Raw genomic sequence first — 9,829 nt, 5'->3', positions numbered from 1 at the left:
ATTCCAGCCTGGAGTGAGACTCCAACTCGAGGAAAAAAAAAATCCTGCATGATCTCACTCCTGTGGAATCAAAAAACTTTGCACTCATAGAGAAAGAAAGTACAACGTGGTCACCAGGGCTGCAGGTGGGAAATGGAAATGTTTTCCAATGGTTACAAAATTTGAGTTATAACTGAGTCTTAGGAAACTATTGTGTACCATAGTGACTTATTGTTAGTAATGACATCTCATATGGTTAGAAAATTTGCTAAAATAGAAGACATTATGTGTTCTCCTTACAAAACAAAAATGGCAACTACATAAGATGGTTGATATGTTCATTAATATAATTATAATCATTTCACACTGTATAGGCATATTAAATTATTACGTTATTTATGAACTATGGTTATACATTTTTATTTATGTATAAAAAATCAGATGCTATCATACATGAACATGCATACATATACGTTTGAATATATACATATATGAAGCAAGTCCTAAGCTTCATACTAAAGAAAATTAGAAAATAAGAGTTATTAAGACACAAGGAAACAGGTAGGAATTTAATATATGTTTACCAACCTTCTACATGATATAATACACTTAAATATTTTGAATATAAAGAAAAACTACCAGTCTCAGATCATAGTATAAAAGTAAAAGTTAAGTAGAATATCAGAATTTCCTTCCACTAAGAGAAAAATGTGTATTTAAGTAAGACTATTGAGTAAGAATTTAAATAAAATCATTGGAAATCTCCCCAGTAGAGAAAATCATAAATTAGAAAACATGTAACAAGTGTCCGGAGTATTCTTAAAATTTCTCAAACAGATAACAAAATCACTGCTCACATACTTCCAACCATGATACCAAAAAAAAAAAAAACCAACATAAAAAATAGTTTGAAAAGGATTGCCAAATAAATAAGCAAATACTTGCACATCTCCAAAGCATCAGAACGATAGTCAGATCATGCAGTTCCTAACAAACCATTAAGTGGATTTTAATTTTCTCTGTAAACTTGAAAGATCATTGATGAAGCAGTTTTTGGAGAATTTCAGAACATGTAATAACAGATGTCCCTTTGTGATAGGAAGAGAAAAATCCCAGGCTTCTAAGAAACCATTTCCTTTGGAGCAGACCACCTTCCCAAACCACATTTCAAGCTCTGATTCCTCAACCTGTGTCATCTGCTTCATTCACTCCCTCTTACCTGGAAGTTTGGCTAATGTGCCATGTCTCTTCACATCCCAGGGCTCTTTCCTTTGCTCCAGACACGTAATAAGGTATGGCTTAGTGACAGTAAGTCCTGTTTAATTAGAAAAAAGTAACATGACTCTTGCTGGGGTTCTTAGATTACAAACCTAGTATTTGATCAGTAGAGAACACATACAAGATTCTAGATAATTAACCCCAAAAATACGCTTTCCAAATAAAACTTTTAGAACATTTAGATAAAACTTTCAATGTATGTGTTTCTTTTTATTCTAGGTTGGAGTCTCACTCTGTTATCCAGGCTGGAGTGCAGTGGAAAGCTCGTAGCCACCCCAGTGCTCACCTGTTGGACTGAGGTAATTCTCCCTCAGCCTATCAAGTAACCAGAACTACAGGTGTGCGTTACCACTCCCAGGAAATTTTTTGTAGAAATGGGGTTTGCCAAGTTGCCCAGGCTATTTTTGAAACTATGGGCTCAGCCTCCTAATGTGCTGGCATTGCACAGCATGCCCACCATGAATGACCTTGAATTTGTGTGTTCTTAGTTCAGAATGACTGAGTCAATAACTTATGGCAGCAATGAGAATGAGATGTGGGCAATGATATCTATGCCACTAGATTTCTGACTTACCAATAATATAGCTAGAGGACGCTGTGTCAACTTAAAATAGAGAAGGCTTCATGTCAAAATGAAATATCATTAATTTTTATTTTCTATGTTAACATATTACCAACTTTTTGTTGATAGTAGGAATCTGAAACTCATTTATGCAAAGAAGAAATTCACAGAAATCATTCTATCAAGGAAGGACATAAAATCCTTAGTATGAAATAAGGATTGTGTTTTAGAAGTTTCCTCACCTAGGAAAACCAGGTTTCTATGGTTCTCTAACATCACAGTCCTGTATAATATTCGCTGAGGGGAGTCTAGGCATTTCCACTCCTCTGGAGAGAATTCTATGGCCACATCCTTGAATGACAACAACCCCTGAAAACAACAAATCGCATATTTACCAAGTCACCATGGCCTCTAGGTAAAGCAAGAGTGAAAACAGGGTCCAGTTGACAAGACAACTATTATTATTATTATTATTATTTTTTGAGTTAGAGTCTCACTCTGTCACCCAGACTAGAGTGCAGTGGCCCCTTCTGGCTACCGCAGCCTCAACCTGCTGGGCTCCAGAGATCCTTGTGCCTCAAAGTTACAAGTAGCCGGAATTACAGGCATGCACAACTACGCCCAGCTAGGGTGTGCCTCATTCTGAACCAGGCTAGAGTGCCCTGGCATAATCACACCTTATTGCAGTCTCATCTCCTTGGATAAAAGAATCCATCCTCCATAGCATCCCAAGTATTTGGGACAAATTGGAATCAGATGTCAAGGCACACAGGTGGAACACAACATCCATTCTGAGATCTTTTGGCCAAAAGTTATAGTAATTTATTATTAATTTTTGAGTGGGAGTCTCACTCTTCTTGCCCAGGCTGGAGTGTAGTGGTATGCTCAAGGCCACTGCAGCCTCGATCTGTTGGACTTAGGCAATCCTTCTGCCTCAGCTTTCCAAGTATCTAGAACTACACAGACATGCAATCATGTCTGGGTAGTTTTTGAATTTACTGTAGAGACAAGGTCTCACCAAATGCCCAAACTGTTCTCAAAACACAGGCTCAGGCAAGTGTGTTGCCTCAGCGTCCCAAAGTGCTGGGATTACAGGCTGAGTCACCACACCCATGCAACATACTAATTTATAATCTTAACTTAATAACAAGTAAGCTTGTGTTACACAGAAATCAGCCTACGGGTAACTCCCATGGCATGTAATATCTGAAACTGTATTTATATTTTTATTTTTTGGCATCCTAGAGTGCAAGTCTTTTCTAATTATTCTTCATTCAGACTTTCTGGAGTTATTTTGGGCAGTAACTGCCATCCTGTTTAAATGTACATTTAATTAACCGTGTTCTGCATGGAGCTGATGGAGCATCTACATAGAAACTTAACAGTACATGTTCTGGGTAGTAGCAGAGGCTCATGCCTATAATCCCAGCATGCTGGGAGGCCATGGAAAAAGAACATCCTGAACCCTTGGGTGTGAGACCAGCCTGGACAACTTGGCAAGACCTCATCTCTACAATAAATTAAAAAATTAACTGGGCTCTGGTGGTCATGAATGTGCCAGTGCATGTCATGATGGAAAACAGAGGAAGACTACATACACATGTTTCTATCCTTCATTAGGATCTGAGGATCTACCCAATTTCCAATAGGATTCTTCGTTACCATGCCTTCCCATGTCCCCCAGTAACAAAGGAACATTTTTAAAAATGCAGGTCATACATTCATGGTGAGAACTGTTTATGACAACTAAGTAGTATGGTTAAAGAGAACAGAAGAAGCTATGTAGGAACAGTATCCAACAGACCCATTGAATATCACAGGAAGAACAAAAATAGTTGAAACCAACTCATTAGGCAGAACCATCACAAGGACAGCAACATGGTTTGCAAGATTTACACACATGACATTCCTTGTGATCTGGGACAAATTTCTTTACCTGAGAAGCAGCCATTTTTTCTTTTTCCTCCTACTTCTCTGGTATTTCTTCTCAGGTGAGATTATGTAATCAAGTTACACCTACATTTTGAAAATATGCCTTTACTTATTTCAAAATTAAATAGAAAGTATTTTTTGTCAGTATTATCACCCTCTTAGGAGTCCCTCGCTTGCTCTCCTGTTTGCCTGAGTTTGTCTTTGATTTGATTCTTCCACATATCCCTGAGGTGGGTCTACTTTGTCATTTAGGACAGTTTTTCTTCTTTACAAATGCAAGATATTCCAGAGGACAAACATCAATTCTGCCTTTACCCCTCAAGAACGGTGATGTGTCTACAAGTTCACAGAAACTAGTAGCTGAAATAAATTTTTTAAGTTACTAATTTAATAATATAAAACTTAAACCTAATCAATCCAATATAGGACAGTCGACTCTCAAAAGTTCGACATAACTCCATTTTGGACTGGGGTGAGTGTTGGGGATCTCTGGCCTCTTTGTGTGTTTGAATGTAGCTAAAATAATTTTGAAATGCTGACAAGGTTGGCACCAGTATGTAGCTGTCCAGACTAACTCTGCGAAAGTGGGAGTTTGTACACTAACTCTGCTTTGTTTAATAAAGGAACAAGAAGACTGTGAACCAAGGACAAAGATAATTCACCACTTTCGAGGACTTCTCTCATCGCCCAGATGTCTGCAAGTCTAAGCCACCTCTTGATCTTAGTCGCTCTCTGTCCCACAGGCTGGATAAAAATTTTGAGAAAACACACACGACCCAGGAAGGTTCTTTAGGATGCCGTCCCCTCATTTCCTTAGTTTTAGTGTCCGTAAATAAAGTCACATCCCCTGCTCCAACTCCTTATGTCAACAGAACCGAATTTGGACCTGGTGACACAAATGCCTAATGACACTAATGACAGACCCTGGAGATTTCCACCTAGATAATTCAGATAAGGCCACTGAAGGACTGTCACCCAATAGCCTTTGCCCATCTCAGCTTCCCCTTGCCCCTTCCCATAGCCTTTCCTCCCAGGTCCTCCGGGATCTCCACACCACAAGTCCTAGCAGGAGTTTCTGGACTCAAGAACTGCTGTTGGCCAAGAGGCCTCCTTAATGTTGTGATGGAGCCACCGTTTAACTCTGGGGAGGAGAGGGAGTGGGCCTGGATCATAGCCTCCCTTTCCCCCCACCAGCCCCCCACGCAAGTCGGATCCTCTCCACAGCCCTTGCAGGTTCGGCACACTTGGAGAAGGTGAGCTGCACGGAGAGTGCTCAGCAGGCGATGTCGCTGCAGGGCAAGACCACAGGGTTGCGACCCAGGCCCACCTACACTAAGGGGACTGGGCGAGTCCCCAGTGGGGATGGGTCCAGGCTCTGAGCTGACAGAGAGGCCAGTCCCTTATGAGCCGGGTCATCCAGGTCCATCCCACTCCCCCTCTTGGGAAACCTCCCTGCACACTCACCACCTCCCGCCTTCCGTGGGTCTCAGCGTCCATCCTACGAATCTCCCAGGACCTGCATGCCACAAGGAAACACAGGATACAATGAAGATACACGAGGCTGACGGAGGAAACTAAGGCCTTGTAAGAGCCCGGAAGTTGCCCTCTAACTTCCAGCTCCTGTCTGATTGGCCATTTCAAACCCCAGCATCAGTTCATTGGATAAAACTCTAGGCCATCTGGTCTTGAGTGACAAGACATGCAATCAGACGCGGGCTGCATGAGGCAAGAAAATGTTGAGATTTCTCCCAGCTCCGGAATGTGGTAGGAACTTGTGAGGGCGGCCCCTTACAGGAATTGTGGTGAACACTGGCGTCTGCATGACTCCCAGTTGGTGGGTTGTGGAGCTGCAGGACTACAATCCCAGCATGTCCCGGGAGAGGCGGTGTCAACCTACAGTCCAGCGACCCACCAACCAGGAGTGAAAAAAACTCCCATTATGGCCCAAAGGGGGCCAAAAGCCTCCCCCCCACCCTTCTGACCAGACTCTGGGGCAAGGAGAAATCTAAAGGCATTTTGCCTATGGAGTCCTTATTGTTTTGCACTTCCTGTCTGTCAAGACCAGAAGGGCAAAGGCTTTTCCAATCAATGGACGCTGAGGCCTGAACTGGTCAATCAGATGGGAGCTGGAAGTGAGGGCGGTTTTTGGGCCTTTGTCTCCTGTGCCTGCGCAGAGTTCGGTCGTCCTTTCTGCAGTGTCTTGTAATGCCTTGGCACCCAAGTTTGTCTTCCCTTCGACCTCTGTCGCCCTGTGATCTGCAGGACGTGGAAGGCCTTGGTGAGGCTGCCGGGACATCTGGAAGCTGGGAGAAGGTGAGTATGCTGGGGGTGTCACGAGAGGGGAAGTGGATGGACTTGGATGACCCGGCTGTGCCAGGACCAGTCTCCCCTCAGTTGACAGTGAACACGTCCCCAACAGCAGCTGTGCCTGGTGCCCTCGGTGTAGGTGAGGCTAGACCGGGACCCGGGGGATTTGTCCCATCCACGACCTCAAGCTAAGCCCTCCGTGAACAGCCCCTCTTTCCAAGTGTTTGGGACCCAAAAGAGTAGTGGGGAGGATCCGACGGGCTGGCAGGGCCAACGGAAAGAGGGTCTGCGATACAATTCCCCCTCTCTCCTTTCTCTACCCCAAGGTTACATCACAATGTTGAGGAAAAAATTTCTTTCTTTATAGCTCTGTAGATCAATACATTTCCACCAGAAAGTGTGATAGTTTAATTGTTGAGTTTCACAGGGGCATGAAAGTATCCATTACATTCGTTTTTTGAGTGAATCTCACTCTGTCACCCGGGCATGAATGCAGTGGCACACACATGGCCAAACCATAAACAACCTACTGGGTTCTGGTGATCTTTCCACCTCAGTCTTCCAAGTAGCTAGAAGTACAGGCAGACACTACGACACCCAGCTATTTTTTTTTATTTATTTACTGTAAAGAGGAGGTCTCGCCAAGGTGCCTGAATTGGTCCTGAACATGGGGGCTCAGATGATCCACTCGCCACGACCTCCCGAGACTAACCGATAACACTTCTAGTAAATTATTTATTTTATTTTATTTTTTTTTGAGTTGGAGTCTCACTCTGTCACCCAGACTGGAGTGCAGTGGCCGCTCCCGGCCACCGCAGCCTCGACCTGCTGGGCTCCGGCGATCCTCCCACCTCAGCCTTCCGAGTAGCCGGAATTACAGGCGCGTGCTACCATGCCCAGCTGATTTTTTGATTTATTGTAGAGATGAGGTCTCGCTGCCCAGGCGGGTCTCGAACCCACGGGCTCAGGCAATTCACTCACCCCAGCCTCCCAAAGGCGCGGGATTACAGGCTGAGCCACAGAGCCCGGCTGTAAATTATTTTTTAATGCTGAGTTTAGTAATAAGAATATAACTCTCTATGGACAAGTGTGAATTCAGCCATATGGATTGGCTCCAGTTTCCTTTTACTCAGGTAAATAATGAGGAGTAGGTCTGGAAAAACAGGTTTACCGCCATATTACAGAACCACTAGAAAAAAACAGATCAAGTGGTCAATATCCCTACTCCCCAGAAACTTCCAACTGCTGTAAAAGGGTAAATGCTTGAATCAGCACCATGTAGTCAGTACAAAGAAAGGAGTTGCCCATGGTACCTGACTTTTTGTTGAGTTTTCATGTTACTGCTTAAGAGAGCATTCACAGACAGAATTGTAACTCTTTCATTATCATTTCTGCTGGTTGTCATTGTTAAAAATAGGCATATAGGTTTTCTTTGTCTGTTTGCCCAGGATGGAGTGCAGTGGGACACTCTCAGCCACTGCAGCTTGACCTGTTGGCCACAGGCAATACTTTCCAAGTCAAACTTCAGGCATGTGCCACCATGCTCAGCTAATTGCTTGATTTACTGCTGAAATGAGGTCTTGCCAAGTTGGCCAGGCTCATCTAGAACCCTGGGGCTCAGGCAATTTGCTCATCTCATCTCCCAAACTACTGGAATTACAGGTGTGAGACACTGTGCCCAGCTATACCCCATGTGATTCTAACATGGTGACATTTTCAAGTTGAGGGTTGCCAGATATGTTCGTTAAAGTTGAATTCAAAAGGGAGGTCACCTGTCCTGATCTGCTTGGGTTAGGTCAGGCAGGTAAGCCAGTGGGGCCATATATTTATCGCTGTAGAAGAAATTGCCTGTGTTTCTGGCAAGAGAGGGCACTTGTGGAAAGAAAAGAAGTAACTCAGTTTGCATTCCTTGCAGGACCTCACTATTTTTGAATCTGTCTCCTGTGACAAAAAAAACAGCAAAAAAGTAGACTTTATCGCCCTTTCTGGACCCTCCTGCTTTTGGGTGTGGTGGTAGCAAGGAAATGATTATGCTTAAGTGAAAGGAATATGCTGGCTGCACATCATAGCTTATGCCAGGAATCCTATCACTTAGAGAGGCTGAGGTGAGAATATTGCTTGAGGTCAGCATTTTGAGTCCAACCTCTACAACATAGCATATTCATGTCACTATAAAAAACAGTTAAAGAAAAATTAGCCAGGAATATTAGCAAAGCCCTGTAGTTCCAGCTACTTTGGAGGTTGAGACAGAAGGATTGCCTGAGCCCACAAGTACAAGGTTGTGGTAATGATGATGCCACTTCACTCCTGCCTGGGTGACAGAGTGAGACTCTAACAAAAAATAAATATGTTCAATTTAATTTTCAAATAAATAAAGGCATATTTTCAACATGTAGGTGTGACTTGTCTAGATCATCTCACCTGAAATGAAATCGCAGAGGGCCAGGCTGCATGGTCCAGGCTGTATTCTGAGTGTTTTGGGAGGCCACGGAGAGAGGACTGCCTGAGCCCACAGGTTTGAACCAGCCCGGCCAACTTAACAAGACCTCTTCTCTACAATACATTAAAAATTAGCCAAGTGTAGCTTAGTCTGTAGTTATGGTTACTTGGAAGGCTGAGGCAGAAAGATTGCCTGAGCCCAGTAGGTCATTGCTGGGGTGACTGTGAGCATGTGACTGCACTCCAACCTGAGCAAAGGAGTGAGACCTCTGACTCAAAAAAAAAAAATTCAGAGAAGCTGGAGGAAAAGAAAAAAATACCTGGTTCTCAGATAAATGTGTCCCAGGTCGGGAGGACTGTCAATTTTAAAACTTATAAACCACTCTGCTACTTGTGATGGTCTTGCCTAATGAGTATTTTTCAATTTTTTTTGTTCTTCCTGATATTCAAGGGCTTTGAAGGATGTGTTTAAAACTTATACCAGATTGTGATGGTCTCCACTGGTATTTTTCAATTTTTTTTGTTCTTCCTGATATTCAAGGGCTTTGAAGGATGTGTCTACATACCAGAGGCTCCACTGTTCTCAGCATCCATGCTGCCTAGTTGCCGTGAACTGCTCTCACCATGAATGTATGACCTGCAGTATTAAAATATTTTCTTGTGCTTGGGGAACATGGCAATGTGTGGATATCCAAGCTTCCCATTTGAAATGGGGTGGATCCTCAGATACAAGCAAAGGATGGGACTGTGAATGATTAAGATTTCACATGATGCCGGGCTCAGTGTCTCAGCCTGTAATCCCAGGGATTTGGGAGGTTGAGGTGAGTGGATTTCCTGAGCCCATGGGTTCGAGACAGGCCTAGGCAACTTGGCGAGATCTCATCTCTACAATAAATCAAAAAATTAGCTGGGCATGGTAGCATGTGCCTGTAGTTCCAGCTACTTGGAAGGCTGAGGCAGAATGTGGCTGGACCCCAGCAGGTTGAGGATGCAGTGGCCGGGAGAAGTCACTGCACTCCAATCTGGGTAACAGAGTGAGACTCTAATACAAAATAAATAAAAATAAACATAAATTAAACTAAATTAAAAAAAGATTGCACATGATGCTCCATCAGCTCCATGGAGAACACTGTTAATAGCAAGCACATTTACACAGGATGGCAGTTACTGCCCAGAACAACACAAAAGTGACTGAATAAAAAAATATTAAGCCAGGGTTGGTGACTCAGCCTGTAATCCCGTGCCTTGGGAGGCCGAGGTAAGTGGATTGCCTGAGCCTGCAGGTCCAGACCCGCCTGGACAACTTGGTGAGACCTCATCTCTACAATAAGA

The 9,829-nt window shown here is 43.5% G+C and overlaps 1 long non-coding RNA gene across 1 annotated transcript; it reads left to right on the top strand.

Annotated features, from left to right (window-relative positions):
* The first annotated feature begins 1,090 nt into the window (after nt 1-1,090).
* Nucleotides 1,091-4,590, top strand: LOC110594974. Its single transcript, XR_002481541.1, has 3 exons — nt 1,091-1,271; nt 1,477-1,556; nt 4,375-4,590. It is a non-coding gene; the product is annotated as an uncharacterized LOC110594974 (long non-coding RNA).
* Nucleotides 4,591-9,829: the final 5,239 nt, after the last annotated feature.

This window comes from Carlito syrichta, unplaced genomic scaffold (assembly GCF_000164805.1).
Source record: "Carlito syrichta isolate Samal-C Ts95f unplaced genomic scaffold, Tarsius_syrichta-2.0.1 Scaffold190036, whole genome shotgun sequence".
NCBI classification, from domain to species: domain Eukaryota; kingdom Metazoa; phylum Chordata; class Mammalia; order Primates; family Tarsiidae; genus Carlito; species Carlito syrichta.
Note: the sequence above shows the minus strand (reverse complement) of the source record. Positions and strands in the feature narration are given on the sequence as shown.